Below are 22,853 nucleotides of genomic sequence, written 5' to 3'. Positions count from 1 at the left end.
CGACGACAATGGTTTGCGACCCAGGACGATTTTACACCTCTTGGGTGTAGTATTTTTATTGTTTATAAAGACTAATGATCTATTATTAGGTTTTAAGGATTTATTATACGTTTATGGAGTGTATTATTATTGATAAGGTGGGGGGGGTATGATACAAAAAACATTGTTTACTGCAGTGCTCGAGTGCTTGAATAAAGGTATTGAACATGTCAATAGAATGAATAAAGAACTTAGCTTTAAAAAAATCAACGTGTAATGGGTCACAATTTGTCATCAGCTGTCCTGTGCGGACATGAAACTCGACCATGCTCAATAGTTCAGTGCAATCGAAGATTGAATTTATAGTTTTACCTAGGTGGTGTCTTCGCTGCCTCAGGAATCCACAATTTTAGCTTTAATTCGCCAGATTTGTTCATATATGTAGTAATAAGCCACAGAAAACAAAATGCGAGCGGCTGAAGGGCAAATAAGAAGCTGCCGAGTGGTATGGAACGAAGAAGACTCGCTGCAGCAGGGTGGTTTCTGTTCCAGCCAGGGCCTATAAGAAACGCAATAAACGAGTTGTGTCAAAGTAACATATTAGCCGTGCTCGAAATGGACAATTTTATTGTAAATGTTACAATAAGTGCCAATACTTCGATACAAACCAACCCTAGATAGTAGCCGTAGCAGCCGAAAGCAGTTTTGTGTATAGAATAATCCAATGGTCCAGACCATGGCCCCCACATCTTGAACCGGGCCCCCCTACCTATCGCTAACGTTAATGGCAGCCTGTCGCTCTACAGTGGCATTTGGTATTCACAAATGGTGTTCGAGGTCAAATAACATTCAGTATATTTTTAGCGATTTTTTAACATATCGAATTATGGAGTTGTCGAGTATACATACAACATTCAAAAATTGCATCGCACAGCTATATATTAATGGTAATAACCCCGAAGTGAAATAGCAGGCGACTTTTTTACTATTAGAGCGAATTTAAGATGTGTGTTTATCTCATTTACCTGGTTGACCCGCCCGGGCCCCTAGGCTAGAGCCCTGTCAGTCCAGACTGTAATGTCATAGTGACTTAATTTTTAGTATCACCCGGAAAGATTACAGTTCTTCGAATAAGCTTGTGAATCTGCCAGTATGTATAATTATTAGGACTCACAGATAAACCCACATTCCATATTGTATTTCTACTGCGTTTTCGGAATGAAAACGGTGATTTTATAGATAGCTAATCCAGTGACAACCCAAAGGCAAAGTGCCACCCTTAAGCTGAATTAAAATGTCACTCCCTCAATAATTTTAGCATCGAAATATGTAGAAATTCATAACCCAAATATTTATTAAAATAAATGCAATAAAAATTAATGGCCATAAAAATAGAGGAAAAACATCAAACCATCGAGTTGGTCCATCAGCCACTGTATTCCATGAGAATTTTTCCAAAATATTAAAATCTTCAAAATGGAAATGGCTTTGATTATGAACGGTGACATCACACGAAGCATCTCCTGCAAGTCTCCCCAATTCTAGAACATTCAATACAACTTAAACAAATTAAAATAATTGCAACTAGCAACCTAGGTCATATAATGAAATCACAATATTCAATTGGTGTCCATACCCATTCCTTAAGGGGGATGCTTCTACCTACCAGAGGCACCTAGCGGAAAATTACGAAGCTTGCAATTTGAGAAATTTTTTTGATAATTTACAATTTCAACTGCATTAATTAATAAATATGTATCTGAAAACATTAAAAAGAAAAATATTTTTTATTTCAAGTCAAAGATAAAAAATGAAAGGACCCCATCTTATTACCTAATACATAATATTTTATGGTCATATTAAATTTACTTTATTAAGTTTTTTATGCTGTATCTAAGAGATTTTTGACTAATTCATAGTTTAAATATTTTTTTATATTCACTTTAAAAAACATCGATTTTCCGCTTCTCTCGGTCATGTGCGTTGCGTTGCCATGTACTTCCGCAGAACTTTATCATTTCATCGATCCAGGTCTACCTTGCGTACGCTTTTGTACCTCTTGGATACCACTGGATGATTAAAGTTGTCCAACGATTGTCTCTTTTTCGAGCTATGCTTTTATAAGCTTATTTTAGAACGCGTCCAGAAGAAATTTATTCAATGTCTTTATTTTAAGACATATAACTATTTTCCTTTCGATAATTCGTCAAATGATTATTTTCCGACTGCCTTTCTACAAGGCATGCTTACTTTTCACTCTCTTGAATCTCGTCGGTCTCTTCTGCTCTTGAAACACTTTTGCCTGTAGGAATGAGGAACGAGGAATGATTTCAAATCCTGGTGTCCTAATGAATTTGAATTTACATGCGCCTGTCAATTACCTACGTGGTTGCAGCCATGATTTATTCTGGATTGGAACCGTTTCCTCGTGTCAAGCCTATCAGGCACCATTAACGAGTGGTGCAAGATTAATAAATGCGCTCCCTAAAGACAGACATTTTCAACGATATTGCATTTTGTTTTTGACACTTTATTTTTCTGTATAAAATTGTACTTTAGTATGTTTTGATTTAATTTTTTTCTGTTATTATTATTATTATTATTATTTTCTATATTCTCTTCTTCTCTCTTGTGAGGGTAATATTTGTTATAATGTAAATCTCATGTTGTGTACGTCTTGAATTTAGATTTGTTATGTCCACAATCTTTTGTATTCTTTAATAAATAAATAAATAAATAAATACACATTTATTTAATATATAAAAATTAATATTTGTTTGTTTGTTTGTTTGTTCGTATTGTATGCACTGTCATACCGTTCATCCGATTGCGATAAAACTTTGTTAACTTATTGCTTGCACTTCCGTGAAGAGTATAGGCCATATATTATATATAAAAATGAATGTCTGTCTGTCTGTATGCCTGTTCGTCTGTCTGTCTTTCTGTCTGTCCCGTATGCGTTCCTATACCATTCATCCGATTGCGATGAAATTTTGGTAAGTGGTTGTATGCACACCCGCAAAGGTTTCTGAATTAGAAAAATCATCACCTTCTTCTTCTTCATCATTCTATTTTCTTTTATTCGTATGGTTCCTATACCATAAATCCGATTACGACAAAACTTTCGTCAGTTATTGTACACACACCCGCAAAGGTTTCTAAATTAGAAAAACCATCTTCTTCTACTTATTCTTCATTATATCTTCTTTTATTCGTATGGTTCCTGTACCATTCATCCGATTGCGATGAAACCTTCGTCAGTTGTTGTGGTAACACCCGCAAAGGTTTCTGAATGAGTACAACTATCTTCTTCTTCTTCATCATTCTATCTTCTTTTATTTGTATGGTCCCTATACCATTCATCCGATTGCGATGAAACTTTCGTTAGTGGTTGTGCCAACACCTGCCAAGGTTTCTGAATTAGCACAACCACCTTCTTCTTCTTCTTCATTATATCTTATGGTTCCTATACTTTATACATGATTCTTTATACTTTATACATTATTCGTATGGTGCCTATACCATTCATCCGATTGCGATGAAACCTTTGTCAGTTGTTGTGGTAACACCCGCAAAGGTTTCTGAATAAGTACAACTATCTTCTTCTTCTTCATCATTCTATTTTCTTTTATTTGTATGGTCCCTATACCATTCATCCGATTGCGATGAAACTTTCGTTAGTGGTTGTGCCAACACCTGCCAAGGTTTCTGAATTAGTACAACCATCTTCTTCTTTTATTTTATATTCTTCTATTCGTATGCGTTTCTATTCCATTCATCCGATTGCAATAAAACTTTCGTCAACAATTTTGCCAAAACCCGCAAAGGTTTCTGAATTAGAATAAACATCTCTTTCTTCTTCTATTTTATCTTCTTCTATTCACAATAAAACTTTGATGAGTTGTCGTGCGCATGCCCACGAAGATTTCTTTTCTTTAGAAAATCATCTTCTTCTTCTATTCGTATGCGTTCCTATAACATTCATCCGATTGCGATGAAACTTTTGTCAGTTGTTGTGCGCACACCTGCGAAGGTTGCTAAATTAGTATTATATAAAATACAACGTTAATTGTTTGTTTGTTCCATGCAATTTTGATTTTTTTTACTACATAATAACAATAATAACGTTTGCATATTTTGGATTCGATTTTAATTTAGTGGTCTTTTGTTGGACCTTTACTCCTATTAGAATTATTTTCATATTGCCATATTGTATAACACAGATATTTTAATATTAAAAAAATAATTACCTCTTATTATTTTTTAAATATCTAAGATAAATATAACCACGAAGCGACCCTGTGCGAAGCCGGGTACTTCAGCTAGTATTTTTATAAAAATCGATGTTTTTTAAAATAAATATACAAAATATTAAAACTACCAATTAGTCAAAAATCTCTTTTTAACCGATTTACATTTCTCACCTGAATTATAAAAACCAATTCCGCCAATTGAAACGATATGTAGATGACAAACGTGATAAAACTGTAAATCATATGAAGGACACTTGTTATTTTAGAATTTTTCCTGGCATCTATTGGGTAGAATCCCACTGCAGCGAGGGCCCGGTAGTTAAACCAGAAGCTATCAGACAATTTTATGTCTTCGAGATTGGATCCTTTAGATGAGGCCATCGTTATAGACGGCAATGAAGATTATATCTAGAAACAATACATTATAAGGTTAATAAATGAATTACCGATTATTAAAAATTAAAATTTTCTAAGTATGTTTTCAAAATTTAATTTACACCATGGTCATACCTAATAAACAGTTGATGATTTCAGTAACGACTTGAAAATTTTTAAATATTTTATTTATCATATAAGTATAGATAAATTTGGTCTTTAGTTTTTATTTTATTGATACTCGCTTTTAAATAAAAATAAATAATCAAATTTTACATAAAATTAAAGAGAATTGACGTAATTCATATCTACCATGGTTCATTAAAAAAACTTCTACCTACCATATCTTTGATAGTTATGTAATAAAATCAATAAAATATAGAAGCGGACGAAACAGGTCCTGACTAATATTAAAAGAAGTGGAACCAGCATTACATAATATTGTGTTTTATTTAAATTAATACAATGCATTCCCACCAAGAATTGACATTTAACACTGTAAAAGAAATTTAATGAGTAAACCAATTCCAAAAAAACTGTTTCCTTATTGTAGAACAAACATTTAGTTCGACCGGGAAATTAACACGTTGTTTTTCAATTTGTGTTTGTACACAGAGTATGATGTACCTAAGCAGCAGAGCAAGTGGCTAACATCTATTTTTCGTAAAAAGTCCATATGATTTTCTTCGGATAGAACGTGGTATAAAAATATGCTTGTAAATAAAATTGAAATACATACCCTATGTCTCGTACTATGGAATTAAGTAGGACCTGCGTTGTTGTGTGTCTTGGCTCTTAATGTTGATAATAGATTTTGATATACTATTATAATATCTTTATATACGTATTTAGGTATACTAGGGATATGCCAGTGGTGGTTTTCCTTAAAACGTAGACGTTTACTACATCAGAAATTTCCAAAAACAGATGATTATTTTTCACAGTGTGATGTCCAAATGCAGAGATGTTGTCAAGAATTTGGCTTAGCTTAATTTCCTTTACCACTCTGTAGGTCACAGTTTGGCCCGAAAACTTCTAATAGGACCTAATAAAATTTAGTAAGAGAGCAATAATTAGTAGGAGAGTTATAATACGCAAAATCTAAAAAAGGATTGTTTATATTTTTACTAAAAAATAATGATTTTTTTAAAGTCATGTAATTCTATTGACGTTTCTCACTTGATGGACCATCAGATGGACCAAGTAGTCACAAATTGAGTTTGTGATTTCTCGACTTTTTTCTATTCTTGAGAATCGAAAATTCTCCTATTCATGAATATTTGATTCTTGAGAAATCCGGTTTAATTTTATTATTTCTCGATATACCTGTCTCTTTACGGTCCATTTCCTTGAGGAATTTCATTTTTAACTCCGGTCCAATTTGTTTCGGCGAGCTATTTAGGTATTATTGCCAAAATAAAAAATAGCGACGATTTTCAACTAATTCCGTTTCAAATCAATTTACTACTCAGACCCAAATAATAATACATAGATAATATGTAGCTGCCAAGTTGTTTTTTATTGCTGGTAACAATTTCTCGAATTCTCATTGATAAATCATAATTTTCTAATTATTTCTCGAGAACTCTCGAGAAGAGAAATCTCGATTGCAACCTCTAACACAAATAATATCAGTGTCGCATTCCCTCCACGGATTGTTCAACATAACATTTTACATTAATAATTATGAACGTAAAAATAAGATACTAAATTTCAGTAGCGAAGGGTGGATGTAGGCTGTCATAAATAGTGCACACTAAACTTTGTCGGTCGTACGTATTTATTTACATTTTGTTTATATTAAACCCTGCGAAACCAAGCCATAATAAATAATAGTCAAAAAATACTCGTCTATCTATAAAATATCTAAAATTATGCAATTAAATCATACACAAAATAGCGACGATTTTCAACTAATGTAATAATAGATATTAAGTACATATTTACTTATTATTGTTTGGTTTAGGCAGGACAATGAATTTAAAAAAATTAACCGACAATATTTGTAATTAATGTATTCTTAATCCAACGAAAACAAATAAGTATGTATGAAAAAGTGTGCACAATTTTGTCATATCGCCCAAAGTATACCAAAACTATTATGGTTTGGTTAATGCAAGGTTTAATTACTTTTTAAAATCTAACCAAAACCATCTGTAAATAATAGTATTTTTAATTCAATAAAAATAAATACGTATGACTAACAAAGTTTAGTGTGCACTCTTTATGGTGGATCTTAACAGCCTACCTCCACTCTTCGCTGCTGCTATATTTGAAAGCTTAATATAGTAATTTATTATTATTCATAGATGCTCTGAACGTGAACGACAGAATATAAATAACAATCATTTCGGCAAGGTTACTATGAAAATTTGACTATAGTCACAAATATACCACCTACATTAAATTGTTTGCCAGATTCTAATCAGAATAGCTATTAATTGTATTATCAGAGTGTTTTTTGTTGTTGATGTAATAATTTAGATTTTTTTGATATAGGTATAATATGTTGATTTTTTACATTCAGATTGGGAAAAATAAGAATTATTTTAGAATTTTCTGTCTCATAAACCTTCATGTAAAATCGCCACTTCCCTATACATAACGTATTATACTTACCACAAAAAGTACAAAAGTGATAAAGTCGTCACTGAAAATACTACTGGATGATACCTCGTACAGAAATGATGGACATATTAATTGAGACTCCACCTTTTATATACGTATATAAATGTACTTAAATAAATTTAAAAATATAATAATACCATAAAATCTGTGAAACACCCTATAATTATTTTTAATTGCTTTGTTAAAAAAATGTCCTATAATTTACGATCCTCGCAATTAGACAAGAGAAATAAATGCTTTTTCCTACAACCAATTAAAGAATAAATTTTACATAAATGGGGGAGAAATAATAAATTATAGGTAGATAGATAACTACGCAATTATAAAAAAACACATTATTTGGTATAGTCATTAACCACTAATTATGTATGTAGGTACTAGGAGTATGAAGTGTTTATATAATATATATATATATATATTTTTTTTTTTAATGTACGTATTATAATATACACAATTTGAAAATATATCATGCAAATACACACTAGAAAAAATCGTTTCGTAAAAAAAAAATACGACGCCCGACGAGACTTGAATCCGTATCTGCTGGATTCGCGCCAGTTTGTTTTACCATTATTAAACTACAGACGCCTTAGATAATTTCACTTAGATTACAATTACACATAATAATATACACTTAGATAGTGTGTATGGGATGAGCAGTGACGTCCCTAGACAAAATGCCGCCCCTGGGCAGCGCCATAATGCCGCCTCATTTTTTTATAAAATATTTTTTATCACCCGTGTTCGTATCGTTTCTGGTCACCAAGGACGTCGAAGGGCAACAGAAGTAAACTAGACATCGTGGACCCGACTGTTAAACCTTTTGTGCTAATTAATACATTTTTTTCAAACCAGTAAGCTGAATATTATTGAAAGGAAAGATATTTTCGATAAGTTATTTCTATATATACCAAATGAGTCTCCTCTGTTTGCCGCCCTTCAGGTAACTGCCGCCCCCAAGCGACGCTCAATCTGCCTACCCCCACGGGACGTCACTGGGGATGAGATGTTTTCAAATTATGTGTATTCAGTATTATAGAATGTTACATTATGAATTCATTGAATAAAAAAAAATAGTTAATAGTTTAGGTAATATAAATAATTTACCATATGCATGGATTATTGCATGCGGCATTTCGAAAAAATATCCATAAAAATTTATTATAAAATCTAGCATGTGGCACTGATCATTTTATGTAGGTATGGCTTCTTGTCGCTTCAATCGTGAATCACTGCACATTTTTTGGGTACATTCCACATGCCCAGACACTCCGCACTTTGAGCCTAGCGATGAATACCTGACCAGTAGCTAAAAATAACGGTTGCTTACAATGACATTATTAATGGACAACGCACTCAATACAGTAGCTAGCAAGTAAATTCGCGCATAGCGACATTCGCACATGTATAGGTAGACGTCACGCAATTTCCATCATGCGATATCGCGCACCGGGAATTTATAGCAATACCATCTTTATTGTTATGGCGTTAGAACAGTGTTTCTAGTGTCAATGTTCATTTGACCGAACCCGCTCGAACCGAACCATTCGGCAGACCCGACAAAATGCATCGGGAATTTATAGCAATATCATCTTTATTGTAATGGCGTTAGAACAGATTATGCCATTCGGCAGACCCGACAAAATAGTGAGTGTCATTTTTTCTTACAGATGATTCGTCCATATTAATGTCATTGGTTGCTTATTTAAGAGTTACGGCGACTGGTTGCATCCACGAGATGTTATCAAACAGTCATAATAATTATTAGGATCGTTTCCGATTTTTTCCGACCATGTCCGATACTAATATGATCATAATATGGACCTCCACAGAGTAGAGGTTTGTATTAACAGATTTCGTTTTTTACGAGAAACGAGAAAAACGTTTTTTACGGGTCTTTTAGACTGCTTCAGACAGACCTTGCGTGCAGTGACGCCCCTTGGAGGTAAGCAATACATACATTGCTTAGGGATGGAGAATTATGATGGGTGGAAAATAAAGGAACGAGTACGAATATTACAACTGTTGAGAGCAGTTGCGGCTTATAAACTGCTGACATCTTAGTTAAAATATTCTTACAACCTGTCTTATTTTCGTATTGCAATAGGTAGGTACCCAGTGAAGATTTATCTCACAGGAAACATTTTCACAAGGGGGCCTCCAAACCTGTCTACATCATATCTACACTTAGGTACATAAAACACCGCTATTTGAGAGTACCTATGTTTCTTGGAAATACTCTAATCCTCTGTAGATAATGTGTATATCATTTTTAAAAGACTTTTGTGGCACCTGCCCGGTTTAAGAGCGTACTTCAGTGAAACGGCAAATAATTTTCAACAGTATGTGGAACGAAATTTCGCAGTCATCGCCAGTCGGAGAGCGATAGTTGACCTGTTCGCACGTCAATTTGTTTTGTGATGGCGTCGGAGAAATATATTCTTAAATCGTGTAAAGATGACTAAAAAACGGTCCGCATGTACTTGAAAAAGAAAACATGTCAATGAATATACTATTATTATTACGAATATAATAATAAACATAACATTAAAAGCACGCATGTTGAATTTTTATGACAAATTATATTTCGTTCGGCTCGCGTCATTTGCACAATCACAAGTCACGATCTTTTTAGACCATGCCTCAGCTGAAGTATAGCCTTAAGATAGCAGAAAAGAAAACAAATTAGGTAGGTATATAGGTAATAAAATTAACAAATTTGAGACTAAAAATGAAAGGGGCTCCATTCTAATTCTGCCGAAGGGTGGGAAAGGAAAATCACTATTGGGTGTGGCAGAAAGTCGAAAAGAGAGGAGACAATCCGTTGAGTAGGCTGTTCGACTGCCAAATCATCATGACCACGATCCTCAGCCATGACGAAAAAGAAGAAATAATATTCCATTCACATAAATAAATTGTATCTATTTTTCGTTGTAGGGTTGGAGGTCCAGACAACCCGAAACCCTCCCTTTTGTACGCGCCTGTATACACATTCATATTTAAAATAGGTAGGTAGGTACGGGAAAAAAACATAAATTTAGAACCGAGGGTGTATTTCTATGGAATATACCATAGACAAAATATTTAATATTAGTACTATATGGTTTTTCTTATTGTAATATTTAACTAGCGAATGTTGTAACACCACTAATAAGAACGCAAGATAGAGCGAGATGCAGCTTAATGCTATCTCGTCCGGCAAAGAGCACTCGATATTATACACTAACACTGAAAACAAAAATAATAATTATTGTTAACTACATATAATATTATTAGGTAGGTACTAGCTGAAGTACCGGATATCGTACGAGGTCTCCTCGATAATAGTTATATACGTATTTCATTCGACATTTTCAACCAATTCCAACCCCTTCGGGGACAGTGACGTCCCTACACAAAATACCGCCCCTATGCAGCGCCAAAATGCCGCCCCATTTATTTATATAGTATTTTTTATCATCCTTTCATGACTCCAATATCTAAGAAATGTGTTGTATGGATACATTACTAATAAGATATATACCACTGAATCTAATTTAAATGCCATATTATCTCTGCTTCAATAGACAATATTGCGAGTAAAGGTTTCGGATACATTTAAATATATACCTATCTGACAACTTGCAAAACTCGCGAGTGACTGGCAAAAATATTTGGATAAATTTTTAATTAGGTAAGTATGTACCTACCTATAATTCAAATATAATTCGCAAATCTGCACGTATCATTGCTGGTCACCAAGGACGTGACGTCCAAGGACAACGGAAGTAAGCTAGACATCGCGAACCCGACAAAAAAGTTACAGCCAAGTTAAATCTTTCATAGTAATTAATATTTTTAATGGAAAAATGTTTATGTTATTACTAAGTACAGGTAGCTATTTTTATATACATATACCTAATGATTCTCCTAGATTTGTCATCCTTCGGGTAACTGCCGCCCCCAAGCGACGCTCAATCTGCCTACCCCGACGGGACGTCACTGTTTGGGGATTAGGCTGAAAATGAATTCTGACAGTTTTTAAACCAGGAGTTGGCTACAGTTTAGCTAAGATTAATATAATTTTATATTTGTGTACACATTTGATAAGCTTTACTGACTATGTGTACAACAACATCTTCTTGGCTACGTGAAGGAGGGCGCTGTTGTCGACTAAATGGGAGGAGCTTGTTAGTTTATAATGGAAGTGTGGTTAAAAATGGGAGGAGCATGTTAGTTCACAGTTTTAACACGTAGCCAAGAAGATGTTGTCATAGAGTAGACACGGAACTTCTGTCACAACGGCTTCAGGTATAAGAGAACGCTATCGATGAACGAAGAGTTGTGATGATGAGATGTCGTCACTTGCCACCCAACTAAGGTATCAGGTAATGACACTCGGATCCACCCTTTCGCCGGACTAACGTAAATGATTGCTTAGTTAAATAATTATTCTACTTGAATATTTTAAACTGTACGCTTGAGGAAAACGCGTTTTCTGATGGTGGTGAAAACATCGCACAGCCTCTGAGGTAATAACAGGTTTTATTTTGCAACTCCTACGCGGAAAAGAGACAACGTTATTCAAACAAATGAACAGGAGAGTGGGATGTCTGAAGTTCACCTCACCTTTTAAGAACATAATGATAGTCATGTTTTTTTTTCATCGAGCACTGCAACGTGAACAATTTATTTAGTTACTCACCTGTTAGAATCAATATTTAATTATCTAATTAAAATCAAATTCACTTGTTATGGAGCAACAATCATAGCTTCCACCTAATTCAAACAGTGAAAATAGAATACGTGGGTTATTTAATATGGAAAGGAGAAGACAGTAATCGCATAGAAAAATAGATCGATATTATATTAAGTGTCTAGCTTCAAAAATTGGAACTTGCATAAAAATAATGTCTTCTTCTTATTATGCCATCCCCCAACGGAGGTTTACCACCATTAAGACGATCCTCGCTCAGTCATCTTATACACGGGACAGTTTGGTGGAAATGAATACGAACATTGATCTTTCTTTGGATGACAAGTTGGGGGATTCTGTCCTCTCATAATGTGGCCGAGGTACTATAGTTTTAAAGTTTTGATAATACGCAGAACTTTTAGGACCTTTTTCACTTGTTTGAAGACGTCGCCCGGCCAGTCCAAGGAATTTTGTAGATGCGTATATACAGCCACGTTTCAAAAGTCTTCCATCAAATCATAGAAAAGGATTGAGATTATTAAAATGTCACTACAACATAATCTAATCATCGTGAAAAATCATTTTTACGTAGAGAACTTTTATTGATAAGACTTACTACAAAAAATATTTGGTGGCGCAGTTGGTAAAGAACTCGTAACTGATACTGTGAGTTGGGGTTTGATCTAATAAAAATCGCGTATTTTTTGAACGTATAGCTACATCTTTTTGTTTGCTAAGGTAGATCGCCAACCACTCAGTAATGATGTCCAAAGGAGAGTTACTTTAGAACGTTTTATAATAGCATTTTAGAAAAAAACAAACCGAAAAAAATTACCACATGGTAGACAAGGTCCCTCGCGGTAAATAAATATAAAATATAAGCTCTGCGTAATGACTGTGGAAAAAACTTCAAAATAACTGCGTTCCGGCGGCCATTCGCCTAGATTCTAGAACTTTCTTTGCTGACAAACGTAGTCGTGCAAGAGCAAGGGGGCGATTATTTTCTTTCGGCATCCGATTAAAAGCGAAATTGAAAAAAAAACAGTATATCGATATGCACGAGCATAGAAACGTCGTTATTTTTTTCTTCGCCCTACCATATCATCTTCAGAAAGTGCATATGAAATCCACAATGAGGTGACCTTCTAAAAGAATCCTTTAAATATGATTGAATGTTTATTTAGAGTTTAGGTAAACCACGCATTTTATTTTTTTCTGTCAACAAAATTTTCAATCGAAAGTAAAATTGACTATACCCGTCGCAGCATCCGATAAAACCGAGAATAAGGCGGCCATCTTGTCCAGCAGCCAGCTGGTAAAAAATCGCGCCCGCGTCAGTCGAGTTCGAAATTCAAACGATCGAGTCGCGTGAGTGACGTCATTGTTCGCGCGGCCGGAACAAGTAACTACCCTCTACTTTTGCATTCCATTTTCGAATCAGATTCAAGTATACACACATAAATTTATTAATTATCTATGTACTACCTATCTAAACATCGTTCTTTATTCAAATTTTATCATCCATAGAAAAGTGTTTTCTTTCGTTTTTTAAATAAATATCTTAAGGCTGTTGTGTGAAGGTTATTTATAATAAGCAGTCGACTGTCGTTAGTGTATTTTGGGTGCATAATTTAAAAAAAGTTAATATTTGTCAATACAATATAATATTATTATATAAAATAATTTAATATTTTATTTTAAGCTTTAAGATTACTTAAGTTAAATTAGCTAACGCGTTAACTCTTAATTTATTGTATAATAATCTTGACGCAAAGCCTGTTAATTTTATTATGGTGAACGGTCTGTGGTGAGGTTAGGTAGGTGTAACTACCTACCTAATGCGGTGGTTTTTTTTTTCAATTTTGTTTTCCAGTGTACTCAAGTAAGTGGGTGTATGTATGAATAGGTGTGCAACTAATGACTAACGCCTGTCGTCATGGTTATATTTATTATCTTTATTATAAATATGATTATAAAACATTTACATATCATTGTGAGCCAATCAATGAAAAGAAAACAGTGTGCACCGGCTGCAAAATTGCCTGCAGGATGTCAAATCCAATAATAATTAATATTAAAAGGGTGGAGAACGGTTTAGGTATATTTTACAGAGTACAGGTTACAATATTTTGTCTATAAATTATCTAGTGAGGGTGGGCAGGTAACATCCTAGGGCGTCAATACGATCATCACAGCGGCGGTTTTCCATAAAACGGACGATGCAGTCGCTTCGTTAGAAAGTACAAACATCTCAGTTTTTTTAATGACAAGGGGGCCTCCAAACTTGTCAGCACCTTAGACCTTAACGTATCTAAAACCACCGCCATGTGAGAGTAGATTTCACGACAATGCTGTAATCCTCAGTAGACGATGTGCATGTATTTATTTCAGCACTCGAAAGATTTCCGCAGTTTCCGAACCGGAGCGCTCGGCAATTTTCTGAAGACATTTACATAGTTGTCAAATTGTACGTGTATTTTTTTTTTTAAATAAGTGTTTAAGTAGATTTTCAATTATATGGCATATCTATCTCAGACGTCAAAATATTTTTTTCACGAGACAGAGCGATATTGTTACAAATTTCACGAACCGGAACGGCGCTCCGGTCCATTTCGACCCCTGATTTATTTAAAAGATTTTAGCTTAGTACATTTGTCTGATTGAGATAATAAAATATGCAGGTAGCGTGCGAAGGTATTCATTTCGTGTAATAAATTATGATAACCTGGAAATGTGGAATGTAGGCAGTGACGTCCCGTGGGGGTGTGCAGATTGAGCATCGCTTGGGAGCGGCAGTTTCTCGAGGGGCGGCAAATCGAGGAGATTTTTTTGATATAGCTACCTAAACTTAATATTAACGGAATTATCTTTCCATTAAAAAATCAGCTCACTGGTTTTGTCGGGTTTGCGATGTCTAGTGTACTTCCGTTGCCCTTCGATGTCCTTGGTGACCAGAAATGACACGTGCAGATTGGTGAATAATTACAGTCTGATATAATATATATATACAACACATTTCTTAGATATTGGACTCATGAAAGGATGATAAAAATACTGTATAAAAACATGGGGCGGCATTTTGGCGCTGCCTAGGGGCGGCATTTTATCTAGGGACGTCACTGAATGTAGGTATATTTTCAGCAAAGTAAAAATGGTACGCAAGATACTACAATATAGTTATAATTAATTAATTAACAAATTACCACACGCTGGGCATTGTTCCGTAAATATCCGAGCGATTAAGTAAATCACTTCCATAGAGAGATAATAATGAATTTCTTCTCACGATAGGTACGTGAAGAAAAAAATCTCCAGCAGCACATAGTAATTCCATTGCACATATTAGTATATTATGACAATATAGTATATTAATTATATGTACAGGTAATTATTTACATAAAACTGATAGTATTTATCACCTACCTACAATTTTAATGGCTTATATTCGTCTGATTTTCTTGAAATATTCCAATTAGTATCCAATTTGCAAGAGATACTCGTTGTCGATAATTGGAGGTTCCAATATATCTTAATTTTTCATCGAAATGTTATTATCCTTTCGCCCAATCCGTGCTTTTTGGATCCTGGGTTTAATCAAAACGCGGGATTTGTACCAACGCATTCAACAGATTCGGAGAGTCTAACCTTGTCTAAATCTCAAGACAATTAATTTATCCTCTTTCTGATACAAAAGTTTTTTCTATTGGTTGTGATATACTCTCTCAGTTAGTGTTTTTCTAAAATTATATAATGTTCAATAATCAGAATGATATATTCTTAAATCTTGTGAATTATTCGTTTGAATAAAAGAAATAGTTAATTGAAAATTATTAGCAAGTACAAGAAGTTGCTTAAAAATATTGGAGAAATTCCTAGACGTCGGTTAGTAATCATTTGTAATAGTAAAATAGCTACCTACTTTGATTTAATAAACAAAAATCGATTGCCGAAGTAACATGATTTCGAAGAGCGCTGAGTGGTAGGTATTTAATAGCCAATAGCTTAAATATTGTCGTCATTAGTATGTCTTCCGTAGCATAATGGTTGAATGCGACGAGTTTGGGGCGTTTACCCGTTGGAGATGCCGGTTCGATTCCCGACCGGTTGGCTTACTTTTTTCAAAAAAGTTTTTTCTATTGGTTGTGAGATACTCTCTCAGTTAGTGTTTTTCTAAAATTATATAATGTTAGATATCCTCAAATTTAACCGCGAGAAGAATACTAATACATAATTTGCAATTTCTTTATTATTTTTATTTTTCTAATAGTAGAATCCACTGTGGATAGTAACCTCATCTAGAATCCGTTGCCTAGAGTCCTTGTACTGAGCAGCTTCTAATTAATTTTCCATCTTTGTGTAATCTGCCAATACTTATTCTATTGCTATTGTTTGTTTTGATAATATATAAATATATTCATATCTACTCAGTTCGAATAACTCAGTTGGCAATTTCGGCATTACGTGCAACTTTATTTATGAGAAAATTTAAAAAAAATAATACAATATTTAAAAAAAATCATTCCATCAAGAAGTACGACTAGATAAATAAATAAAATAATTAAAGTTACTGCTGCAGCAGAAGTCTTCTTTTAATAATAAAACAATTTTTAGTGGTTAAATTTGTTTCTTTGGCCTATCTCCCATTCTTGTCCCGGTTTAGAGTTTCATAATTTATTATGGTAAGCCTTAATAATGGCAACAAAAATCTAATAATATCTGTCTGATTTATATTGTAATTGATCACAAGTAAGAATGCACCGAAAAATATTGAAAACTGTGGAAAAGGAATTAGGAACTTACCCCCATAATATTGAAAAAGTTTGCATAATATTGCCTTATTTAAATAATGTCCAAAAGCAAAACAATGAAAAAAATATTTGAACATAACTGGGTATGGGTAGGTAGGTAAAATTATATTATTATATAAACATGTAAATTTAATGCTGTGTCAAAAAAAATCTAGTTTCCAAAAGAAATCTTCCTAATATATCAGAGAAGATTTCGGGTGATCGTTTGGCCATTTCCATATTATAGACGATGAGAGATTGTTGTTTTTATAAATCTACGATCAGACACCATTATTATTGCTAAAGAGGAGAATCTGACATTTTAATCGATGACGTCAGGCGGCATTATGATGGCATTGAAACCGGTTTTCGGCATCGCCATCGCACGGCATCTTCTTGTTTCTTATTCGTAGACAGCCTCCATTTTCGTTGTGTTATCCGCCTGCAGTGGAATATCAAATCTTCATGTCGGATATGACGCCATTTTGCATGAAAAAAAAACTCAAATAGTGGGTAGCTCATTATTAAAACATCCATTATATTTTATTTTAATGAGCATAATTTATTACATTAGATAACTAAAATGCTAATCTGTTTATAGCTGAAGCGAGAAAGTATTTATTTTTATTAAAAATTAAACTATTTTTTATTCAAATCAATAAGATACAATCTTAAAAATGCAGCATTATTATGTACTTACCACAGAACAGAATATTAATAAATACAATTCCTAATAATTAACTATTCTTTTTATTCAACGAATAATAATTCACAAGATTTAAGAATGTAATACTTATTCTAAATTATTGAACATACTTACATAATTTTGAAAACACTTCTGAGAAAATATATTATAACCAATAGAAACAATCTTTCTGAAAAAAGTAAGACACCACGCAGGAATCGAACCTGCATCTCTCAAGTACCGCGCCCACGCACATAGACCACTATGCTAAAGGAGTCATACTTAATTGCGACCTTAGTGTTTATTCTCAAATCAATTGAACCAGAAAATAATCAATCTATGTGCAAAAAGTCGTGGTAACATAACCATATCTGTAGCACTTGCAAGGAAGCCTCCAAACCTGTCAATGTCTAGGATCCAACACGTAGGTAGCTAAAACCATCATTTAATAGCATCGGTACTTACACTTTTCTAAGCACAATCAAAGAAAAATCTTTTTTATTTGAATATTTACAATTCGAGAAATTTCAATTAAGAGAGCCGAAAGTGGCTAACATCCATTTCTCGTAAAAACAAAATCTGTTAATAAAAACGTCCACTCTGTGGAGGCCCGTGATATTCTTAGAGTTTTAGATTATTTCTTTATTTGAACATTATAAAATATATACTAACTTTCTAACAATCGTCCGTAGACAAACATAGAATTTATATAACGGTAGAGATTCACAATATAAGTTACAGTGGCGAAGGGTGGAGGTTGGCTGTTAAGATCTGACATAAATAGTGGACATTAAACTTTGTTAGTCATACGTATTTGTTTTCCTTTAACCAAGACTGGTGGTTAGTTTTTAAAAATCAATTAAACCCTGCCTAACCAAACCATAATAGTTTTGGTATACTTTAGGCCAGGGGGGGGAAAACTTTTTGGATGGAGGGCCAAATTCAAGAATTCAAAATGAGCGGCGGGCCGCAAGTAAAATACCATTTTTAGATATACGCTATTTATTATCACGAAAAATAAACATTACAAAAAAATGAATGAGAAGAATGAAACTGTTGTACATTTTTTAACATTTTTTTTAAATTCAGGTGTTAATTTTGTAGTTGATATTCTCAAAACTGCTTGTAAATGGGCATCGGAGATATTTGATCGCAAAGAATTTTTATTGAGGTTCATGATCGAAAATGTTTGTTCACATATATAGGTTGATCCAAAAATAACGAACATGCTTCTTGCGTAATCTTTAAGTTGGTTGAATTTGTCTGAATTAAGGGCATTGTAAAATTTGGAGATTTCTTCATGACGATGCAATTCTCTTAAACCAGTGTCACACTGCAGAACAATAATCTCAAGTTGTAGCTCTGTCGGTACACCATCAATATCTATTGAAAATGGATCGCGTACTATTGCTAAACTTGTCTCAATTTTTCGGAAGTCACTAAATCTTTGTGAAAAATCGTCATTCAGAGCTTTAATAATTTTACCATATTCTTCACATTTATATTCTGGTATATTCAGCAACTTCAAAGTTGGAAAGTGGTCCACGTTGTTATTCGATATTTGTCGAAGGAATAACTTGAGTTTTAATGGAAATCCATTCAAACTTTTTACCATATCCTATTATTCCAACCAAGAGCAATGTGACATCACGAGGCCCCGATTGTTCATAAGTTTCAGCCTATTGTGGCATCGAGTAATGGCGAGTGTTGACGGGTCAGAAAATGCGATAAGTATTAGAAAATAAGTTCACGCCATGGTTCATCACTGATGTGTTCCGAAATGTACATCCAGAGCGAGATTACAATCCAAAATGACTTTCCATTCATTCCCAATCGATGGTCAACGTAAAAAAATAGTGGTTACATAGTGTGAACGAGACGTAAGGAAGACGTACTGAGATAATACATTTACGAAACAACAAATTCTTCAAATTTTAATCTTTTGTCAATATTTTTTAAAAAAATATAAAAAAGTTATTCGCAATCCGAAGTACAATTAATGGTGGCGGGCCGCAAAAAAATACCCGGCGGGCCACATGCGGCCCGCGGGCCGCAGTTTGCCCTCCCCTGCTTCAGGCGATCGGACAAGATTGTCAACACCTTTTCATACATACTTATTTGTTTTACATAGTTGAGTTAGGAATACATATTACCTACACACGTTTTGTTTGAATTGCGCCTGAAACCCCTGCCTAAACCAAAAAATAATATATAAAAAATATTCTATCTATAAAATATTCAAAATTATATATGATTTAATGGCATAATTTTAGTTATTTTATAGATACTTAGATGAGTATTTTTCACTATTATCTATTATGGCTTGGTTTTCGCAGGGTATAATTGAAATTTGAAAACTAACCAACTCCATATATTGTAAATTGTAGTATTATTTCAATGAAAACAAATACGTATGACTGACAAAGTTTAGTGTGAACTATTTATGGCGGATCTTAATAGCCTACCTCCACCATTCGCCACTGATAAGTTACGTAATGGTTATTGAAATATTACCTACATATTATATTATTAAATGATCAATTGAAATCATTAATCGAATCGGCCTTTGAACGTGATTTATTGGCCTTTATCGGAAAACAAATGCAAGGCAATATTAAACTTCGAAGGCTTTTTTTACCGAACTAAGTCTCTATCTAATTTGCATAACTTTAAGTGAAATCTCTTCAATAGGCCATGGACTCATCTTGACTATAATAACAATTGAGGCGCTGAGGATTGAAATAATGCAAGTGACCATGTTGAGGAAATTAACTCAAATGCTAATATTATGCGAGAGTAACTTCTACATAACTATTTTCAACTCTTTATCAATAATTAAGTCTCATTTAAAAATGATCCAGTATTACTATTCTATAAAAATATCAATATTTTTTTTTCACTGTCCACATATTTGTGGTTGCACATAATACAAACACTTCAAAAAGTTCAGTTATCATTTTATTATTAATTATTCCATAATTATTTCAATACACCCGTAATGAATCACCAGGAAATACAAAAATAAGAAAAGTGGTTTGCATTCCGGATGTGACTCTAAGAAGGCATAGCTCTCGAGTGTGGGCAAATATGGAATAAACTTAAACATTGTCTTATCGAATTATATGATGTTATCTTCAATAATATGCATTTAAGTAAACGAAACGCAAATTCAAGATTGGTAATATTTGAAGACACGCGGCGGGCTTTGTATTTATTGTGTCATTAAATCGTAAATAAAAACTGGTTCAAAGCCTTGGTTTATGGCAACTGGCTTTCGTATTTATAGCTTATTAATATGGTCTCTGCTAGTTACATTCTAACGGATATGTAAAATTGATAATAATTGTATATTATTACTATCAGCCGGGTTGCATCCACTGCTGGATGTTGCTCCCTCCACTCTTTTCGGTCCCTAGTTCTTCGCTACCATGTAATGAATTACCACTGAATTTCATGAGTTCGTCTATCTAGGGGGTTTTAGGGTGCTCCTGTGGTCGTTCAGTGCCCCTTCGGTAGCTCTGTATGACGGCATTTGTCCAGCGTTTGTCCACTCGCCGAGCTACTTAGATAGATCGCATCGCATACTATTGTCTGCTTCATTTTCCATTGACTTTTTTAGTAGTCTTTCCGCATTATGGTCAACATACACCAGCCTTATTCGTTTGTTTCGTGCTTTATTACCGATATTTCCAAATTGTCATAATTTTTTTGGTGTAGTAAATATAATGGTTTTCATTTATATTTATTATTTTATAGTGTTTGAAATAGGACAAATTAATAAAGGTATATACGGTCGCTATGAAAATAATAACAATGCCTACACACTTTGTATGGGATATGATAAATTATTCCAAAATAAAATGCTTACCTATCTTTTCATACCATGCAGATATATTATTATATTATATTGTTTGAATCTTCTTCCACGTATAAATGAGTAGGTAGCTGGTAGGTACCAGTGTGGTAATGTGAAAACTGCTTCTAGCTCAGTTTTTAATTATAATATGTCACTTGTACTTGTTTAAAATCGTCAGGATATTAGTATTGCAATGATGTAAACGATATAATATAAGAAATATATACCTGGCATCTTTGGCAGAGTGAAAAATGTTAATTTATGTAGGTCTACCTAAACGTTTTTGGCTTCAAAAGAAACTACTAAAACAAAGCGGTCGGAACGGCGCGACAAAGGCCACCATTGTACATTGAGCAATATACAATGTTGTATTTGTATCTAAATAAACCATTAACGACATAGATACATACTAATAATTGTATTTTACAAAATACCAAAAGACCAACATAAAAAAAGACTTAGACGGAGATAAATGATTACAATAAGCTAAAAAAATAACAAAACACACGAACAAGTTTACGTTGATCAATATGATATTACATAAGTACCTGTAGTGTGTATAACGTTGGAAAATTAATTGCCCAATAAGTACCTATATTAAGCTAACTCAAGGCCGATTATTATAGTCAGGCCCAGGGAACTCAGAAATAATGGGAAAACGGGTAAGGAGAAGCAGGCAACCGATCTCGAGTAAGGAAGAATACGGGATAAATTTAAACACGTGTCGAGAATACGTCATACGTCGAATACTGACAACTGCTCTTGGTTTATGCATTGACACTCATTTAATATTGGTGTATTACACACACTATTACACGTATTTAATGCGTGGTTCATTTTCATAGGACACTCACAGATTTAAAACCCTGTGTCAAAATTTACTGTATTGGTATATCCTATCGGAATTCTATGTATTATCTGTTCTGTGACTAGTATACTTTTAATAGAATGGAACAAGTCTTCTACCTGTCGGCTGTCATAATTTAACTATTTACTATTCAATATTATTGTATTTTTCTCTTTCTGCGCATCTATTATATACACAAGACTGCTTTCGGCCGCTACGGCAGCTACATAGGGTAGGTTTGTATTGAATTATTAGCACTTATTGTAGCAATTACAATAAGTTAGTTGTACAAACCTACCCTATTTAACTGCCATAGTGGCCGAAAGCAGTCTTGTCCATGGCCCCCACATCCTGAAGCGGGCTCCTTATCTATCGCTAAGGATAAAGGCTGTGTGACGCTAGCGTAGCGTTTTCCAAAAATGGTTTACGCGGTAAAGTTAATGTGTATCTATATTAAGTGTTTTTTTTTGTATATTTTAATACATCCATTTGAATTATGGAGTTATCGAGTATTGATACACAATAAAAAATTGTATCGTACAACCACACAATTTAAAATAATAACATTATCGAAAGAAAATAGCGCCTTTTTTTACTAGTGAAGCAAATTTGTGATGTGTGTTTATTTACTTACCTGGTCGACTCGCCTCGCCGGGCCCCTGCTGAGCCCGGGCCCCTAGGCTAAGGCCCTGTCAGCACCCCCCTTGTGGGGGCCATGGTCTTGCGTATAGAATAGATGCGCTGTATGGTTTATTTACTAATCTTTTT

The 22,853-nt window shown here is 33.9% G+C and overlaps 1 protein-coding gene across 7 annotated transcripts in view; it reads left to right on the top strand.

Moving 5' to 3' along the window:
• The first annotated feature begins 13,246 nt into the window (after positions 1-13,246).
• The window catches only part of pio (zona pellucida domain-containing protein piopio), a 72,921-nt gene continuing 63,314 nt past the window's right edge, over positions 13,247-22,853 (top strand). For 4 of the 7 annotated variants that reach the window (XM_085942668.1, XM_085942662.1, XM_085942665.1 and 1 more), the window contains exon 1: positions 13,247-13,312. The gene's annotated coding sequence lies outside the window, so the exon portion shown is untranslated. Of the gene's footprint in view, positions 13,358-22,853 lie in introns of all 7 variants that reach the window. The other 3 variants (XM_085942664.1, XM_085942666.1, XM_085942663.1) reach the window with 1 other exon arrangement.

This window comes from Rhyacophila brunnea, unplaced genomic scaffold (genome assembly GCF_057557595.1).
Source record: "Rhyacophila brunnea isolate RB1 unplaced genomic scaffold, BYU_Rbru_1.0 scaffold_15, whole genome shotgun sequence".
Lineage (NCBI taxonomy): Eukaryota > Metazoa > Arthropoda > Insecta > Trichoptera > Rhyacophilidae > Rhyacophila > Rhyacophila brunnea.
Note: the sequence above shows the minus strand (reverse complement) of the source record. Positions and strands in the feature narration are given on the sequence as shown.